The sequence below is a fragment of the Vombatus ursinus genome, unplaced genomic scaffold (genome assembly GCF_900497805.2).
Source record: "Vombatus ursinus unplaced genomic scaffold, bare-nosed wombat genome assembly UNPS02014794.1, whole genome shotgun sequence".
Lineage (NCBI taxonomy): Eukaryota > Metazoa > Chordata > Mammalia > Diprotodontia > Vombatidae > Vombatus > Vombatus ursinus.
Window position 1 is genome coordinate 17352806 of NW_020954572.1, and position 21401 is coordinate 17374206.

The 21401-nt window shown below is 37.1% G+C and overlaps 1 protein-coding gene across 3 annotated transcripts in view; it reads right to left on the minus strand.

Annotated features, from left to right (window-relative positions):
• CTDSPL2 (CTD small phosphatase like 2) overlaps nt 1–21401 on the minus strand; it is a 100505-nt gene that overhangs the window by 50147 nt on the left and 28957 nt on the right. For 2 of the 3 annotated variants that reach the window (XM_027870075.1, XM_027870073.1), the window contains exon 2: nt 3543–3662. The exons of the other annotated variant lie outside the window; for it this stretch is intronic. The gene's annotated coding sequence lies outside the window, so the exon portion shown is untranslated. The remainder of the gene's footprint in view (nt 1–3542; nt 3663–21401) is intronic. 3 annotated transcript variants of the gene reach the window in all.

The following is a 21401-nucleotide window of genomic DNA, read 5'->3' on the forward strand; positions in this document are numbered from 1 at the left end:
TTCTTGAAAACATGTTACTATCAAAGATTGGATGGAGTTAAGTAGGAGATTGTCAGCTTTCCAAAGAACCACAAATCTGCTCTTCCAGCTATATTCTAGAGTCAAATCTACTATGTCTTAAGCACTAAAAATAATTTCCAGAACAGAGGTTTTTAACTTTCTTTGTGTCATGGACTCCTTTGGCAACCTGGTGAAAACTATGGACCCTTTCTCAGAATAATGCTTTTAAATGCATAGGATTTACAAAGGTAACAAGTTATACTGAAATTGTGAGCAAAGTATTTTTCTAAAAGTTCACACATCATAGGTTAAGAACCTCTGTCCTAGAGACCACTAGAAAAAAATAAGCTAAAAAGTCTTGGATATATTCATGAAGGTAGTTTTTAGAAGGGAGAAAGCATATAGTAGTTAGTCAAGCAGACCAGCTAAGATTGCCTCATAGGACAAATGTACATTAATAGCCAATTAGCATGACATCAGGCCCAAGACCATGTAGTCATAGGACCAGAGATCTAGAACTGGAAGACACTTCAGAGACTTTCTAGACCAATCTCTCCTCATTTCACAGATGAGGAAACTGACTCCCATGGAGGGTAAGTGACTTGCCCACAGTCACATAGGCAGTAAATATTAAAGGTAGGATGTGAACCCAGGTCCTTTGACTACAGGACTCCAGAGTTAATGCTCATTCCACTATACCATGTTATGTGTATGCCTTTCTCCAACTCCCTGGCTTGTAGTCTGTAAACTACAGAGGTTGCTTATTCTTTTTTTTTATTTAAATAAAACACAAAATTCAACGCTCTGACTTCCACTTCCCCAACCTGATTTCAGAGACTCTTGTACAGGTTTTTAGGACTACTGAGATAACTAAGGGATGGGAAATTTGACTAATTTTAACCAAGTAGAAAGGAGAATAAATTGGCAAAGAATTAAGGTGCTCTGTCAACCTCTAGACTAGAAAGAAATAAAAAGTGTTGAAACCCAAATACCAAAACAGACTGAGATGAGGTTTTAGTTATGTCTTCAGTTATTCTATCTACAGAGAGTCACAGTGTGTGTCACTCTATCAGGCCCTGGTCATAACAAGTTTCTGTTCAGGCATTCAGAGGTATTAGAATTGAGAGCAGGAGAAGATAATCATCGATCAGGGGGAAATCCTTGGTCTGGCACATCATTGCTAGCTTGTAGCCAGACCAAAAGAACCCTTAGTATTTCCTTAATAGGATATATCGGGTACTCAGGGAAAGCTCTGGGTACCCTGCAAGAACATCAACCTAAGAAGACTTTAGTTGAGGACAGCAGCAAGGTCCCAAGTACAACAGCAAGAGCCACCTCAGAATTTTTAGAACTCTCATGTGGAAGCAAGGCCAGTAGACTGTTGCTTTAAGAACAGCTCATAAAAGATTCCCATGAGAAAATTCTTCATGCTGAAACTGTTACACTGGGAAAAACTCCATCAGGGTTACTAAAATTTACTTGTTAGAGAATACATAATGTTACCTTTTCCTTTAACAAAAAAACTTTCCATCTAATACATTGTGGCCAATGACTTCACACAAGTGAGAAATTAATACCAGCCCAGAAGGCTCTGCAGTGCTAAAGAGTTTCCACAGGTTTCAGGGTGAAGGTTAGAGCCAAAAGAAGTTTGACTACCTCTTCTCTTCAATAAAGTAACTTAGGCCCTTAGTGCCAGGGGCATCTTTGCTAACATGGGGTTACACATATTTACAGATTTTGCTATGTAGGGGAAGCAATAATTGACTAGGAATCAAGAACCCTTGGTTTATTTAAGTTCCAGTTCTTTCATTAGTTATTAGTACTCTAAGTCACTTGCCTCAGTTTCCTCACCAGTAAAATGGTGAAACTACAACTTCTGAGGTAAGCAGAACAAGAAACAAGAAAGGATGGACTAATATGCTAAAAAGAGTTGAAAAGTGCAAAGCCCATGCAAGTAATCAGCACTTCATATCCAAAATAATACATATATATACAATGCCAACTCTTCTCATCTGACCTCCTGGGGTCAAAAAACCTTAACAAGGTTCAGGATTTCAATAAACCAACCAGGAAGTCAGAAAAGCTGTAGTTCTATTAATTATACAAAATACAATTGCAGAAACTTAGAGGCTTCCATGTATATATTTTTCCTTCAATTATACCTCATAAGTCCCCAAAAAGGCACATCAAAAAATCCTTTCTAGACTACTATTCTTCTCTTATCTGGATCCCAGCTCGGTCTCAAATGATCAGATTATATAATTGTGGTATAACCTCTCCACACACAGCAGCCATCATTTCTTTTTTTCATTTGTCACTATCAGCTCCAAAAGGGATTTATGTTATTTAAAATCTCTTTTTTTTTTTCTTCACACAGTTCTCTAGTTAGACTGTTAAATTACAATTCCCAGTATAAGTTCCTTAGTTGAGAGCTTGCTTATACGGACAAAAATTTTACTTAAGGTAGGGTAGGTTGTACTTTTTTTGTGTGTGTGATCATGGTGTTTTTTTTCTGCTTCCCATTTCCTCCCTACATTTCTAGTTTTTACTACATCATTATTTACTATTTTTAATTAATTCCAGACATATACAGTTTTTATCCTCTATTAATAAAGACCTAGACTCTATCATGGCATGGAGGTGACATGGTTTTCTTATTTAAAAGATTTTCTTACAATAACGTCTATAAAAAGATAATTTGTGCAACAAGGAACTTCATAATCTTTTGGGGAAAATTCACGTTGGGTCACATATCAGTCATGCACTATAAAGGGTAAAATTTTTTGAGCTCCTATAAGTATCAAGAAGTTACTTCACTTAACTGTTAAAAAGATGCTTAATTTTAGTTATCAAACCTTCTATTTGCATCCTCAGAAATAACTAGAAATGATGGCCATCCTCTCTTTTGGCTAATATTTTCATGATTCTATCACTGGTTAGAACAGATTTAATTTTAGCTTTAAATACATATTTCATTTAGTGTATTTCTCCAACTACAGGCCACACTCCTAAAATGGTGTATCTTTTAAAGAAAGCAAATATTTAGTTATATAGTGTAAAACAAAACCAATCTTAGGCCATGCTTAAGTTTTTATAAAAAACTAGACTTGAAGGAAAAGGACAACTTACACTCACACTAACACATTAACTAAAGTAGTTTAAAATTTTTATTAACTGTGGTCAAAAATAATTTAGGATTATGGTTATTTTGTTATTGTTGTTGAGGGGTAGGGCAAACACCTGTGATTTCATTGTGAGGAAACTCCTTTCAACATAGATCTACAAATGCTACAATTTATAATCTTAGAGATCTGCCTGGAGCATTTAATAAGTTAAATGACTTGGCCCCTGTCATACAGACCATATGTGTCAGAAGCAAGGATTCCTGACTTCAAGGCTAGCTTTTTATCTATTACACCAGGCTTGTTATTGAAGAAAAATACCCTGACAATCAAAGTTGGTTTTAGATAAATGTGTTTTGGGTGGCTATTATCCACCTAATACATGTGACAAAAATATTCCCCCAAATATCCATGATTAACCTGTTGAATTGGAGATGGTTCACCTCCCAATGACTTCACATGTATCTGCTTCAATCAGCTTTGGTAAATAAAATAACCAAGTCATCCCGCTCAGATTTCTGATGCAGCTGCAAGAGTAATCTGAAAAAATAGCAAAATAAGTCACTGCTTTAAAATATACAGTGTTTACCTCCTAAAATAAAATCCTAAATCTATCAATTGGTTACAAAGAATACATGTTAAAATTACATAAAAAAGATTCTATTTTCCAATGAAAAAGTTGGTAAACTGAATCTGCCCTTAATGATTTTATGTCAACATAATTTAAATAAAATCCATCCTGGGTAGCCCGTGCTTGAACTTTTAGAATAAACAAAGTAACCAAAAATACAAACTATAAATAAAGAACATGTACAGGTGTACACAATCTATAAATGTGAAAATATTACAAGTAATCCCCACTTTTTCATCTATATATAGTCTCTGGAACTTAAAAGACATTTTACTTCTTGTCTTCAACCAGTTATTTCATTATTTCTATAGCAGTGACGGGATATCCTATTTTAAAATTTAAAACTCTAATATGTAACTCCAAATAATCAATGTTAAACACCCCCAATGAAATAGTTTGATTATCCTTCTCTATCCTACAAACCTACAAAAATAAGTATTTCGGGATAGCAAAGAAATGAAGACGAAGAAAGGACCAGATTCAAGAAAGCCCATGACTCTGCAAGTCCTCATATATGACCCTGCAAGTCTTTATTTTGAGGCCTCCAAATTTTTAGGTCACTTTTAAATAACAGGAAATTTAAATTACATTCAAATAGCAATTTGTGATTTATCCAGTACTTTTATAATTTTTAAAAGAATGAATGGAATTTTGAATGAAGCTATAAGGACAGAATAATGATTCTGGAAAATCTATAAAGAAAGTTTAACTTGGAGGAGAGAAGATGTAGAGGCTATTGTATCTGTCTTCAAATATTTAAAGGGCTTTCATATAAGAAAAGAGATGAGATTTGTGCTTGCCTTGGCAGATTCAGAATTTCCTAAAAATAAACAGCTGTTAAAAGAAGAATGGACTGCCTACGGGGGCAACGTGTTCTTTATCATCATTGGTGACAGGTCTTCAAGTGGAAGGTGGGAGACCACTTGTCAGGGATCCTGTGAAGGCTGGACCAGATGACCTCTGAAATTTCTTCCAACTCTAATTTTGTAGCCAGTTTTCCAGATTGTTTTTACTTTTCCTTTAAAGGAATTATTGAAAATTTGAAAAAATAACTCCTGGTCTATAATGAACTAGCTAAATGATACAGACAATTCTTTCCTTTTTTTTTTTTTTTGGACTTTTTGGTGAGGCAATTGGGATTAAGTGACTTGACCAAGGTCACACAGCTAGTAAGTGTCAAGTGTCTGAGGCCGGATTTGTACTTAGGTCTTCCTGACTCCAAGGTCAGAGCTCTACCAACTACACCACCTAGCTGCCCCAAATGCAGAGTTTTTTTCAGTAAGCAATCTAACAGTGTACAACAAAAGTTTAAAAACAAACAAACAAACAAACAAAACAACACCACCAAAACCAAATCCTTTGACCTAGTAATTACACTATTGGGAATGTTGCCTGTAAATGTTAATAAAAACAAGCAAAGAGCTCTCTGTTTAAAGATCTTCACAGTAATGTAATTTTTAACTGCAAGAATCAATCTAAATGTTCAAAAGCTAGAAAATTATTTTTAAAAATGCAGGGCATTAATGAAATGGAATACTATGATGCAACTAAGATAAGTATGAGGAATACAAAAAAGACTTTTATGAATAATGCAAAGTAAGAAAAAGAACCAAATGAATAGTACACATGAACTACGAACATGAAATAGAAAAAGTCAAGGAGAGTAAATTGACAAAGATGCTGGAGAGTGAGGCAGTGATATATTATGGCATTTTATGCACTGAAATTAATTTATATATAAATAGCCACAAAGTATGTTTGGTTTTATTAATGCTTAATATTTGCTTTAAAAAATAAGGGCTGGTCCAAATAGAGTCTAAGAAACAAATGGGACTTCAAAGATCATCTAGTCTAACAAGGCCCAAGGAGTTGCCACTCCTCTTAGAACCCTTCATCCTCTAGCCTACCCCTTATCATTTGTTAGTATCCTCTCCTTTAATTTCCCTCGTATTTTGTGCAAGTACTTTCAGACATGGTATATCACTTCAGTAGAAAGGAAGATCCTTGAGGTCAAGAAATATCCCATTTTATCTATACATCAGTGACAAACAAATTGTTTTACACATAGTGGACACATAAATGTTCATTTAACTGAATCCTTTGGATTCTCAACTACAATTACTGTAAGGCAATATGCAAAAAAATACTATTAAATATGTGATATAGCAGATTTGTGATCATGTGTTTGTACACATTATGTATGGCAAACTGGGGATCTCTGTATGTGTGTCATGAATTTATGCTCATTTTACAGGACTTGAAACAGTTTAAGTATTTTCATTAATTTTAGATACATATGGTTTTTGTTTTCCACTGAAATTTTAAATGTATCATGACATAGAGGTCTTGGGATCTCAAAGATCATGCTAACAAAGCACAAACTCTGGTACGTGCTACTAAAGCCCAAAAGATGAAGTATGGACTCAACCTCACAGAGTATAGAGAAGTTTATTATGAGAAGGTTGGTTATGAAGTGATGAATTATTTTAGCCAAAGCAACTCATAAAGACTATCATTTAAGATAATAAAAGGTTGTCATCTACACTGGTTGAAGAATAACTTTTATTTTATTATTAAAGTACTGTTTTCGTATCTTTGCTTTTTGTGACATCTCTTCTGTCCATATCCATGCTTTATTTGATGTCAATTTCTTGGTCAGGAATACAATCCACAATTATAACAGTTCTTATGGGAAAATATGATCTGCTATAAAACATATATATAAAACATATGTTGCTATAGCAACATAATGCCACAAACAGTATGAACTGCCTACATATGGATGACTTATTTTTAGGGTACCAGATTTATATAAGTATGACCTAGACTGGTATTAGTTTGCATTCCCTTAGCACAAATCAACTTAGTCCAAAATGGTATCGGACAGCAGGAAGGAACTAGGCTAAGAATATCACTTGACACATATATTTGACAAGGCAGAAAATGCATGGATAAATGACTTGGTTATATATCCCTCATAATTCACATAGTTATCTAATAAAAGTACATTTGGAGCTAAGATCTAAAAGAGACAGGCCCAAGTAGTTAGATTTAGCTGGGTGCAATGGGTGAACAAAGCATTACTGCTGTACAGTATAGAACAAAGTACCAGGGCAACATAAAGCCATTTGAAGGATATAAAGAGGAATAAAATGAAGCTAAATTGCATGCTTAGTCTGGCTGTGGCATGGAGAACAGACTGAAGGGGAAAGGGATGAGAAGTGAGAAACCCCTAAGAGATCATAACTTTCCCATCACCAGAAGTTTTCTAGTAGTACCTAGCTTACCATTTGTTAGAAATGCTATAGATACAGGTTGGACTAGGTCATCTAAAGTTCATTCTAGTTAGTCAATAAGCATTTATTAAATGCTGCGGCACTGTGCTAAGTGCTGGATATACAAAAAGGAGCAAAAGAGTCCCTGTTCTCAAGGAGCTCATAATCCAATGGGAAAGACAACATGAAAACAAAAATGCACAAACAAGATATATACGGGATAAATAAGAGAGAAGGCACTAATTAAGAGTGGTTAGAATGGGATCTGAGTGGTAAGAGGGAGCTTACAACCAATGGCCTCAATTTTTTCTGTAAAACATGAGGTAAGGTTCTCAGCTGAGAGGTGGGAGTAGGGGAACGGGGATTAGCGGAATGGGGTAGAAGAGGAATAAAAGGTTTGGAAGAGCTTCTGTGGAGAATGGGATATTGAGCTCCTAAGGGAGATGTAGAAGGATTGCCAAGTAGTAGTGAGGGGCCCAGCTGAGGTTGTGTGACATGAATTTGTACTGGAATCAGTCAGAAGGGTTGTGTGATTTTCTCTACTTTCATTCAACAGCATGCATGAAGGAGCAAAAGTGATGGATGGCGGGAGGGATCCAAGAGGCCTGGTTGGGTGTAATTGGTAATATGTTAAGAGATCAAGGGATTAGAGTGATGACAGTGAAGAACCGAACTGGCTTACCACAGAGTCAAGATGAGGAAAGGAGAAGTGTGGCTAATGGAGGGGTGACATATTTGCAAAGAACTGAAGATCAGGGGGTTGGAGGTGTTGGTGTAGATGAAGAGTAGGACTTGGTACGGGAAAGGAGAGGGAGAAGTGGAAGATAATCAGGTAAGGAAATTTCAGAGTTTTTGAACATCGAAGTGATGCACATGTGGATGATGGAAAAATTAAACGTATCTTTGTGTTTGATTGAAGTGCGGTAGAGGAGTAAGTCATAGAAATTGAATAAATTGAGGACCTGGGAGGTTAGGGTGCTTGAAGGAGAGTCAATATGTATGCTGAAGTACTCTAGAACAGGAACAGCAGTTAAGGAGGAAAGAAAAATTGTGAGCCAGGTACTGACTCACCAAGAAAAGAATACTGATGTTGGTGGAGTTGTGAACTGGTCTAACCATTCTGGAGAATAATTTGGGACTATGCCCAAAGAGCTATAAAACTGTATATATACCCTTTGACCCAGAAATAGTACTACTAGGTTTATATCCCAAAGAGATAAAAGAAAAAGGAAAAGGACCTACATGTATAAAAATATGTATAGCAACTCATTTTGTGGTAGCAAAGAATAGGAAATCAAAGGGATACTCATTAACTGGGGAATAGCAAAACTGAACAAGATGTGATATACGATTGTGATGGAATACTATTGTGATATAAGAAACGATGAGGTCAATGGCTCCAGAAAAAACGAAAAAAACCTAGGAAGACTTATATGAACTCATGCAAAATGAATCAAGCAGAACCAGGAGAACATTATACACGGTAATAACATCATTTTTCTTTTTTAAAATTCTGAGCTCTCCCTCCCACCCCACATCTACCCATTGAGAAGAAAAATGACTAGATATCAAAAGCATATGTTTAATCATGAAAAACCTATTTCCATATTAGTCATGTTGCACAACAAATAAAAGCAAGAAACATACAGGAAATGAAAAAAGCATGCTTCAATCTGCACTTAGAGTTTATCAGTTCTCTCTGGAGGTAGATAGCACTTTTCATCATGGGACCTTTGGAAGTATCTTGGATCATCATATTGATCAGAGGAGTGAAGTCTTTCACAGTTGATCATCTCAACTATGGCTTGTTTTTTGGCAACATGGCTAATACGGAAATATGTTTTCCATGACTTCAGATCAGGGATGAGGAAACTATGGCCGTGAGGCCATATGTGGCCCTCTTAGGTCCTCAAGTGTGGCCCTCTGACTGAATACAAACTTCACAGAACAAATCCTTTTAATAGAAGGATTTGTTCTATAAAACTTGGACTCAAAGGGCCACACTTGAGGACCCAGAGGGCTACAAGTGGCCCCTGAGGCCGCATCCCCATCCCTGATTCAGATGTATAATGAGTATCACAGGTTGCTTGCCTTCTCAATGGGTGGAGGAAGGGCAAGTAGGAGAGAATTTGGAACTCAAAATGAAAAAATTAATGTTAAGAAAAAAGAAAAAAATGCCGAAAATCAAGACAAAATAATCTCACAGAAGAGAGAAGTCAATAATGTGTTGATGTCAAAGAAGGCATAAATATAAGCCTTTGGCCGTTTTAAGACATGTATTAAGAAACAAAATGGGCTGTTATTTTAAAGCAATCTTATAGATAAACATTTTCCAGCCCAAAGCACTTTTTTCAGCCTTTATGGCTTGGGCTAATGGACAAAATAAAGTCAACATTATTTTCTTGCTTCAAACAAATAAGTGAATGGCCACTTAAGGGCTCTCAAATACTTAAACTGCATGAAAGTAGAAGTGAGTTTTGCTTTGCCTTAGAACTTTTAAAAAGTCAATCTTAAATGTTTAACAAGAGCTTTTTATAGCCAAGAGAGCATCATGCTGGGTGAGGATGATTCCCCAAAAGAAAGCCAGACTCAGGGCACCAAGTACAGATTCCAGGAATTTAGGTTACTGCTATTTACTTCTTTCATACCTATCAGGGCAACTTTAATTGTTCATTAACCTGGACTTGGAGCAAATTCAATTCAACCAACAAAAATTGCCTACTATGTGCCAGGCATTATGTTAAGCCTGGGGACACAAAAACAAAAACAAAACAAAACAGTCCCTACCCAGAAAGAGTTGGCCATAAAATGGGGACAACACACAAAAGAAAGATAAAAAGGAGGGGGGAGGGAAGAGGAGACAAGAGGAAAGGGCAGTGTAAAAGGATCAAAGAAATCTAAAATGAGTGAGTGAAGAAGCCAAAGAAGTCAATATGAGTGCTGCTAGGTGGGGAAATGAGATGTTTGAGGAGATGTCTCGGCTGCCTTCTCTCCTTAACTGGAGGTTGATAGTTTATGGTTCCACCCTCCAATTTGAGGAGCAGAGGGTACTAATGAGGTGTGAGTACCAAGGATAGTCAATCTTGCCAAGATGATGAGATTTCCCAATGATGAGATTAGTGGGAGCATGATGGAGAGGTCAAAGAAATACAAAATGAGTGTAGTTGGAGAAGCTAAAGAAATCAGAAATGAGTATTGTCAGGTGGGAAGTAAGGAGATGTTTCTATCTCTCCTTCAATAAAGGCAGGAATTTATGGCTCCACTATCCAATTAGAGAAGCAAGTACAGCTCATCTCTCTCCCAAAACTATTCCAAAAAAAGGTAAAGTAGAATACCAAACCAAGTAGTGCTCAGAAAATTCAAAGAGAAACTACAATGAGTCACTTCTCCAGCTCCGGATAGGGTAATTAACTGCATGTATTCTGTGATCCAGTGACACTGGCCTCCTTGAAAAAGACATGGCATCTCTCGACTCTGGGTATTTTCACTGTTTCCCATGTCTGGAATTCTCTTCCTTTTAATGTCTGTCTCCTGATTTCTTTCAAATCATTGCTAAAATCTCACCTTCTTCAAGAAGCCTTAGCTTTATCCCCCTTAATAGGGATAGTAATTATGTCCAATTTATTCTATATATATCTTGTCTGTGCATAGTTGTTTTCAGGTTGCCTCTCCCATTAGATTATGAGCCCCTTGAAAGCAGAGGTTGTCTTTTGCCTTTCTTTGCATCCCCAGCACTTAGTACAATGCCTAGCACATAGCAGGTATCTAATAAATATTTACTGACTTGCAAGTATTGTAGAGGGGGTCCAACCAAGAAGGCCCACACAAAGTCTGTCAGCACAAAGAATGTGTTGGGGTCTGACAAACTGTGTCTTGAGAAAAGGAGTATCCAATCTGAGGCTCTCTACAAGGCAGAGGAACAGAGAAGCTAGTGGAAGCTATATGTCCCTGACCTTAGATTAGGGTTGCAGATCCAGTCCACAGAGCTAGGCTGAAGCCTGCAGCTAAGTAATGATGGCAAGAGGGGGTAAGCCTAAAGTCCTGTTGATCTGAGCCTGCAGAGCCTTCCAGAGAGTAGAGGGGGATAAAGCCAGCAACAGTCTACTATAGCTCCAACCAGGAACAAACCTATAGTTCTTGGGTTGCCCAGAGTCAAATGGGTCAAAAGCTTTCAAAGCTCAGGCAGGGAAGTGATAAGATTTTGACCTAGATCAGATGTGTAACACTAGTACAAGAGGCACAAAATTTTATCCAAGTAACATAACTGGAAATCAGAACTGACAAAATATAAGTTAATGAATCCAAGATAAAATAAAAAATGTGAAAACAAATTCAAAAGAAGAAAATCTAACATATCTCTCATATAAAAAACAGCTGATTTGGAAAACAGGTCAAGGAGAGGAATCTAAGAATCTAGGAAAGCCATGACCAAAAAAAAAATTAATAATAATAATAATAATAATAATAGCCTGCTATATATGATGAAATCTTTCCAGTGATCTATTAGAACCACAACGCAAAATAAAAATAGAATCCACCAGTCATTACCGGAAAGAAAACCCAAAACGAAAACTTCAAGCAACATCATAGCTAAAACCCAGAGCTTCCAGATATAAGAAAAAAATACTACAAGAGATCAGCCAGAAAGAAAGTTCAAATTCTAAGAAGTCACAGTCAGGATAATACAAGATTTGACAACTACCACCATAAAAGAAGAGAGCTTGGAATATATTCTAAAAGGCAAAAGATAGACTCATACAACCAAGAATAACTTGTGAAAAACTGTGACCTTCAATGAAACAGAATGCTTAGATTTCTAAACATTCCTGATAGAAAGACCAGAAAAGTATTAAGCAATGTAAACACAGGAATCAAGAAAAATATAAAGAAGTTAAATATGTGTCCAATTGGAAAAGACTATACGGGTCTATTCAACACAGTAGAAGCCCATCTTGTTCCGCAGTGGCCAGTTATGACCCTCAATGCCCCAGCAACCATGTCAAAGGGACTCACAGTTGGCACTGATCATGGTACCACTTATTCCTGTGCAGGAATCTTCCAACATGGGAAAGTGAAGATCATTGCCAGTGACCAAAGAAACAGGACCAGCCCACACTATGTTGCTTTCACCAACAAAGAATCTTTAATAAGTGATGCTGCAAAGAATCAAGTTGCAACCAACATAGTTCTTTATGCCAACTGTCTGACTGGTTGTAGATCTGATGATGCAGTTATACAGTCACACATAAATTACTGGCCTTTCACAGTGGTTAATGATGCATGCAGGCCTAATGTCCAAGTGGAGTACAAAGGGGAGACCAAAAGTTTCTATCCAGAAGAACTATCTTCTGTGGTATTGACCAAGGTGAAAGAAATTACTGAACCTTATTTTAGGAATACTGTTGCAAATGCTGGCATCACAGTACTAGCCTACTTCAATAATTCCCAACAAAAAGCCACCAAAGATGCTAGAACCATTGCTGGTCTCAATGTCCTCCAAATCATCAACGAACCTGCTATTATTGCTAATGCAGCTAATGTTGCTGCTATTGCTTATGGCTTAGATAAAAAGGTTGGTACTGAAAGAATTGTGTAGATCTTTGAACTTGGAGGGGGGGTACTTTCTTTCTTTTTTTTGGCAATTGGGGTTAAGTGACTTGCCCAGGGTCACACAGCTAATAAGTGTCAAATGTCTGGGGCCAGATTTGAACTCAGATTCTCCTGACTCCAAGGCTGGACCTCTATCCACTGCACCACTTAGCTGCCTCGGAGTGGAGTACTTTTGATATCTCCATTCTTAATACTGAAGATGGCATCTTTGAAGTCAAATCCACAGCTGGGGACACCCACTTGATTGGGGAGGACTTTGACAACCACATAGTCAACCATTTCAAGTGAAAGCACAAGAAGGACATCAGTAAGAACAAGAGGGCTAACTATTACCTGCACACTGCTTGCAAAGTTCACACTCTCTTCCAGTACCCTTGCCAGTATTGAGATTGAGGGCAGCTAGGTGGTGCAGTAGATAGAGCACTGGCCCTGGAATCAGGAGGACCCGAGTTCAAATCTGGCCTCAGACATATAACACTCACTAGCTGTATGACTCTGGGCAAGTCACTTAACCCCAATTGCCCTCACCAAAAAAAAAAGAGAGAGAGAGAGAGAGAGAGAGAGAGAGAGAGATTGACTCCCTCTATGAAGGTATCAATTTCTACGCCCATTTTGAAGAGCTGAATGGCATACTGAACCCTGTGGAAAAGGTCCTAATAGATGCCAAGCTAGATAAATCACAGATTCATGACATTGTCTTGATGAGTGGTTCCACTTGGATCACCCAAATCCAGAAACTTCTGAAGAACATCTTCAATGGCAAGGAGCTCAGCAAGAGCTTCAATCCTGATAAGGTTGTTGCCTATGGTGGAGATAAATCTGAGTATGTGCAGGATTTGCTCCTCATTTTTCTTTCTGTTGGAATTGAAAGTGCTGGAGGAGTTATGACAGTTCTGATGAAACTTAATACCACCACCCTTACCAAGCAGAAACAGACCTTTACCACCTACTTGGTCAACCATCCTGGTTTGCTTATTCAGGTGTTGACAGTGCTGACAGACACAGGATAACAACCGGCTTGCCAAGTCTGAACTCACAGAAATCCCCCTGCCCTCATTCCCTGAGGAATCCCCTGAGGCATTCCTCAGATTGAACTAGCATTTGACATTGATGCAAATGACATCCTCAATGTTTCTGCTGTGCCTAAGAGCACAGTAAGGACTGTAAGATTACCAACACCAAAGAAAAAGGTTGTCGGAGCAAAGAAGACATTGAGCCATAGAAAGCTGAGAAATACAAGGCTGAAGGTGAGAAGCAGAAAGTCTTCCAAGAATTCTCTTGAATCTTATGCTTTCAACATAAAGGTTTCTATAGAGGACGAGAACCCCAAAGCAAATCTGGTAATGAAGACAAACAAAAGATACTTGACAAATGTACTGAAATAATTAATTGGCTGGATAAGAACCAGACTGCTAAGAAGGAAGAATTTGAGCATCAGCAGAAAAAACTTGAAAAGATCTGTAACCCTATCATCACTAAGATGTACCAGAGTATAGGGGGCATGCCAGGTAGGTTCCCAGAGGGTGGAACAGTCCCATCTGGAAGTGCTTCTTCTGGACCAAGGTTGAAGAGGTTGACTAAATGACCCAGAAGAAAGAGCATTCTACACAGCTTCCCAAAAATTGAAGGACTCAAATTTGTAGCCAAGGCAATAGCAGTTTAAAAGTAACATTTGGGGCAGGTAGGTGGCGCAGTGGATAAAGCACCGGCCCTGGAGTCAGGAGGACCTGAGTTCAGATCCAGCCTCAGACCAAACACTTGACACTTAATAGCTGCAGGACCCTGGGCAAGTCACTTAACCCCACTGCCGAGCGCCCCCCCCCCCAAAAAAAGAGCAAGGACAGATCAATGAATTTGATACATAATTAAAGACCAAAGTATAAATTCTGAAAATCAAAGAGGTTAATAAAATTGAAAGTTTGAAAGAAAAATCATATCTACCACTTAATCAAAATCCTGGTAGTTGTAAATATCTCTAGGACATTCCCATTTCTTCCTCAATGAGTTCAGTACCTGGCTCACAATCTTTCCTCCCCAACTCTTGTCCACATATTAGGAGCCTTTGACATACATAATGGTGCTTCCTCAAACACCCTAACCTCCCAGTTCCTCAACTTACTCATTTTCCATGATTTATTTACTCTTCCACCCCACCTCAAACACAGATAGTCATTTTTATGATTTTGCCATCACCCATAAATACATCACCCCCATATTCATGAACCCTGAAATTCTTTTATCTGATCACAATCCACTTGATTTCCACTTCTTCTGTTTTCCCACTCTTGTCTTCTACACCATGACCTCCAATCCCTTGACTCCTCAGTTCTCTTCTAGGCAGGTCATTAACCCATGTACTAGCCACACTCCTTTCCCCATCTTGACCCGCTGGTGAACCAGTTTAATTACACACTGACCTTTTCTCTAGAGTCTCTTCCCCACTTATGTCACTGGTTGTGCCCTGCCAAAACTCAGCATTTCATCACTCCCACCATCTGTTGCCTTTGCTCCTACACAAGTGCAGCTGATTGAAGGTCAAAAAAATCATGTAACTGACCTGACTAGGTACACTACAAATTTATGTTCTATAAACTCAAATGGGCCCTCACTGATGCTATGCAATCCTTTTATACATTCCTAATTAACTCACTGTCCCACTCACCAGAGGCTCTTCCAAACCTTTTCACCCCTCAAACATCACAGTGTCCACCCCCAGCTGAAAACCTTGCCTCATATTTTACTGAAAAAATTGAAGCCATTCACTTATAGTTTCCTCTCCACTCCACCTCCTTCTCCCCTTTCCTGCTCCTTATCTAACATCACTCAAATATCTTCTGCTATTAACTCCTTCACTCGTCTCAATAATGAGATGGCATTTCTCTGTCAAAGTCAACACCTCCACATGCTCAAGTGATCTCATCCTATCCTATTTCCTCAGATACCCCTCTGTCATTTGTCTTCAATCTTTCCCAGTCCATTAGCTGCTTCTCTACTGCTTACAAACATGTTCCTGTCTCCTCCATCCTCAAAAAATTCTCCGCTGATCAACCCATCCACCTCTAGTATCATACTATAGCTCTCCTCCTTTTCCTGGCTAAACTCCTTGAAAAGGCCTTCTATAATTATTGCTTCCATTTCTTCTCCTCCCATTCTCTGGTTTCTGACCTTATCATTCAACCAAAATTGTTCTTTCCAACATTAACAATGATCTTTAATTGCCAAACCCAATGGCCTTTTTTTCAATCCTTTATTTTTGTAACATTTCCTAAATACAACCCTTCCTGTTCTCTGATGCTGCCACCACCCTGACCCAGCGTTTCATCTCCTCATGCCTGGACTATTGCAAGAACCTGTTGGTAGATGTACATGCCCCAAGTCTCTCCCCACTCCATTCTGTCTTACATTCAATTACCAAAGGGAACTTCATAAAGCATAGGTCTGACCATTTCACCCTACCCCCCAGCCCTCATTCAATAAGCTCCAATGGTTCCTCCTAACACCAACAAGATCAAATATAAGATCCTCTATTTGACATTCAAAGCCCCTTCATAACCTACCCCTCTTCCTCCACCTTTCCAGTCTTACATCTTCTACCTCCCTATACCTTCTACCTCCCTACATACCCTTCAAATCCAGTGACAATGGCCTCCTTGCTATTCCTTCAACAAGACACTCGATCTTCCAACTCTGGGCATTTTCACTGACTGCCCCCCATGCCTAGAATCCTCTCCTCCCTCCTGGCTTCCTTCAAACCCAGCTAAAATTCCACTTTCTATAGGAAGCCTTCATCAATTCCTCTTAATTCTTGTGTCTTCCCTTTGTTAATCATTTTCTATTTAATCTCTACACAGCCTGTTTGTATATAGTTGTTCGAGTACTGTGTCCTACATTAGATTGCAAGCTCCTCTAGGCAGGGACTATCTTTTCTTTGTATCCCCTGTCCTTTTACCACAGTACCTGGCACACAGTAGGTGCTTAACAAATCTTTATTGACTAATAATAAGTAAAATTAAGACTTTTTTGGGAAAAGTAAACCATTTGTTAATTTGATTTTTTTCAAAAAAGAAAAAAAAAGCCAAATTACTAATATCAAAAATTAAAAAAAGAATTGAAAGCAAAGAAAGGAAAATTATTATAAACTATTTTGTTCAACTATATACGAATAAAACAATTAAATGAAATGCAAGATTATTTATACAAACACTAAAATGTCTAGATTAACCAAACAAGAAATGGAGAATTATGAACGTAATGGAATATTATTGTGCCATAAGAAGTAATGAACAGGATAGTTTCATAAGACTTGTATAGCTTGATGCAAAATGAGGTGAGCAGAACAAAGAAAACATTTTATATAAGACTAAAATACTTAAGAACTCTGATCAATGCAGTCAGTGATCATTCATGATTCCAGAGCACTATGATGAAACATACTGCGTACCTCCTAAAAGGGAAGTGGGACTCAAGATACAAATGAGACATGCATTTCTTAACATGGCCAATATGGTAGTTAATTTTGTTTGACTACACCTATTTGCTAGGAAGGTTTTATTTTTCTTTCTGCAAACAATGGAGTGAGGGAGTTGTAAAAGGCAAGGAAAGTAAATGCTTGTTAACTGGGAAAAAAAGTTCACAAGAGAGATTACAATCTATTTTGAGTGTTGGTAGAAAGTGAGAAACTCACATACACAGCTATAATATAAATTAGAAAATTTTTAAACACATAGAAAAAGACACAAAGTAGCAGAGATAAGAGGAAGTGGTCACATGGGGTGTTAGAAGATCAGGGACCACTTTAATGGAAGAAGCAGCACCTGAGGTGGTCCTTGGAGAGGAGAGGTTGTCAATACAAAAAAGATTTGGAAACAGGGAATTTATTTTAGAAATAGGAAATGGAATGAGCAAAGGCAAAGGAGAGGCAGCAGTTAACTGAGGGAACAGTCAGTTTAGTCCGAGAAGAGATTGCTTGAAAAGAAATAATAGCTAATTAAAGACTAGAAAGACAGGGTGGAGACAGGTTGTAAAGCACCTTAAATGTCAAGCTAAAAAAGTCTCCATGTTATAAACAACTGAAAGTCTCTTTCAGGATTTTAAGCAAGGGGATACTGTAGCAAGATGTGTAAGAAAATTATTTTAAAAGTGGGGTACAAGATGGATTTGAGAGTGGAAGAAACTAGCAAGCCCAACTGGGAGACTGCCACAATATTCTAGGTAGAATCTCCAAATGAGTAAGTGATCCAAATGGTCAAAGGACATGAGAAATGAGCTTAGCATACTTCTTTTCAGAACTGTTAATCACCATATGAAAGACACTACAAACTACTAAAAATGAGAGAAATGCAAATAAAACAACTCTCACACAGCAAATTGGCAAAAATGATAAAAGATGGAAATAATCACTCCTAGAGAAGCTCCTCCAACACAAGCTGTAAATTGGTCCAACCATTTTGAAAAGCAATTTGGAATGATGCTAAAAAAAAAAAAAAAATGACTACAATGTCCATATCTTTTGACCCAGAGATCCTACTGCAAAGCATATACCCCCTAGGAAGTCAAAGACTGAAATAAAGATCTCATATATATCAAAATATTAATTACAGATCTATTTGTGGCAGTTAACAACCAGAAACAAAGTTACATGTCACTGATTTGAAAAAGCAAAACAAACTGTGGTACATGAATGTAATGAAATACTACTGCACTGTAAAAAGCAACAAATATGAAGAATTCAGAGACATGAAGAGATGGCAAAATGGTAAAATAATATACAAAATGAAAACATAAGCAAAAAGAACAATAAAACAAACTGAATCACTACAGGACAAAGGTTGGTTCTAGAGAAGAAAGGCAAAAAGCAGAAGATGAAGACGACAGGGATGATCTGTATATGCGTATGGAAGTGAACAAGTATTGTCAGCAACAATGTGTTGCTTGGTTTTTATGAACTGCTTTTTTTTTAACCTTTATTATAAAAGAAGGCTCAAGGAGTAGAGAAGGAAGGAAGAACATATTCAGAAATAAATGCGATGTAAAAACAAAAAGGAGCCATAAAAAATTAAAGAATAATAATAGTCCAAGTAGGAAGGAGTGCCTGAACCAAGTTGGTTGCTGTGTAACTAAGAAGATACAACGGGGGAAAAAAAAAAAAGAAGAAGATACAACGGAGGGTGGAACATTAAGTGGAGAGAAAAGGATGGATTTAAAGGATATTGCAGAGACAGAATTCAGGACTGGGCAAGTGAATGGATATGGGGAATGAATGACATTCATGCCATCTGTACTGACAATAAATAAAAAAGATCTATGGGTCTTACTATCAGGCCTGCAGCTAGATCCTCTTATTTGTGTGCACCACCCCCTACAATAGAAAGTGAGCTCCTTAAGAGCTGAAACTATCCTTAATTTTATATTTGTATCCTTCCTGTTTAGCACAGTTCTTGGTACACAGTAAACACTTATAAAATGCTTTATCATTCATTCTTTCATGAAGGAGAGAGAAGAGTTGAAGAATTTGAGGTTTTCGGCTTGGGTAGTTTTCAACAATTAGGACAGGGATGAAAGAAAAGACTGTAACAACAATACTGCAGAAGAGTGAGGAAAGCTTGAATTTAAAATCCAGCCTCTGATATTTATTAGGTGTTTAACCATTTGCAAATCACTTATCTATAAAACAGGGATACTACTACTTAAAGTAAATATTCTTAACAGTTATTGTGTCACTCACATGAGGTAACAGAACAGTGGTATCAAACTCAAATAGAAATAAATCCTTGCCAGTGGCATATTAACTTAGAAAGCCACAAATTAACATTATCCATGTTGTATTTTTATTTGTTTTGATGGGGCCCCATGCATTTAACACCTCTGATCTTAAGCACTTCTTGAAAATTTTAAAATGCTATTTAGATATCAGTAATTATTATTAAGTTCGGAGGAGGAAGAGTTTCAATTAATAATCCCCTTTATTCCCAACTCCTTACTCATCCCTTTGAAAATCTTTTGAATTATCTTACACTTTTTTTTTCCTTTGGTGAGGCAATTAGGGGTTAAGTGACTTGCCCAGGGTCACACAGCTAGTAAGTGTCAAGTGTCTGGTCTGTAAAGGCTTGTGTTTCCATAAATTTTAATATATTCACAGTGATACAAACTTTTCTTCTCTCCTAGTCTCTTCGCTTTACTAGAAATTATTTAAAATATATCAAACAGCTGAACAGTCTGATATTTTTTACTTTTTTTTTTTGCTTTTTGGTGAGGCAATCTGGGTTAAGTGACTTGCTCAGGGTCACACAGCTAGTAAGTGTGAAGTGTCTGACGCTGGATTTAAACTCAGATTCTCTTGACTCCAAGGCCAGAGTTCTATCCACTGTGCCACCTAGCTGCCCCTATTTTTTATATTCTAATAAATATTCTATTCTCAAGATTTCAAAATTATTTCCTTAAAGTATAAAAGTAATATTTCAAAACTTCATAAATGGTATACCTCAAATGATGTAAAATGTACAGGCCTGAAACATACATGAGCTTTTTCTTTAATGACTAAGGGTCATCATTATGAACACCAATTACTGTACTTTATTGAAATAAATACTGCCCTTTGAGTTGAGATCTGTAGGGCTATATACAATAAAGACTCAAATGGTGTTGGTTTTATGAGTTCTTGCATCTACTTTTACTAGGTTTTCTATCTCTGGCTATCAACTTCTTGTTCTTGCTATTTCCACTACACCTGCTACTAGCAATCTTTCCTCATAATTTTCTAATTTGTTGATTTTAATCTCTTATAAACAGAAAGATCAGATAACCAAATTATTTCTATACTTAAATCCCCAAAGGCTTTAGTATGTATAAGCATTTAAACATCTATATCAGCTTCTCAAAGGCTTTTTATTTTTAAACCTACTTTCTGGTTTTGCCTTTGTTCCACAAGGCAGAAGCGATCATCAAGTGACCTCTAGATGAAAGAATATTATAAAGACATAGAGTGTAGAAACATTAATTTTTGTCATATTTCTTCATTTAGACTGAAAGTAATTTGAGGGTAGCAAAGGTATCTTTTGTTCTTATTCTCTGTTTCCTTATACAAGATAAAGAGGGACAGAGTAATGGCCATTCAACATTGATTTATATAGAGTGAAACACAATGGATTTTAAATTATTCCCACATTACATAGCTACCTAACTATGAAAGTGACAAATTCTAAGAGTCTCATTTCCTCTCATTTGGAAAATGGGGATAACACATTACCTATATCATTGTATAGTTTTAAGGAAAAAATACCACACAAAAATGAATTATTACTATTCTTTTATATTACTGCTTCCCTTTCTACACATAACGTCCTACTCCAATATCTCATAGGCGAATAACCTTGAGTTCTTAAAAGTTATGCCAGCAGATCACAAACTCTGGCAGGTTCTACTATATAAAGGCTTTGAGTATTTTCACAGGAAGAATCTATTGTTTAAGATGCAACCCATTAATTATAGAGAAGCTCATCACTTTGTGAGGAATTCTTTGGCTATGTCAACCTATGAAAAGAGAATAAATAAAAAAGTGAAGCCCCTTTTTACCTCCACTGATGGTGGCAGACTGATGTGAAGGAGTAAATGATGCTAAGAATCACTTTTAGAACATTTATAAACCCTACATTAACTGTAAATTTTCTAAATATAACATTTTCTAATAATCAGTGAATCAATGCCCTTTGGAAAGAAATAAAGAACTTCAATATCAACATTCATAGGATAAATGAAACCAGAACA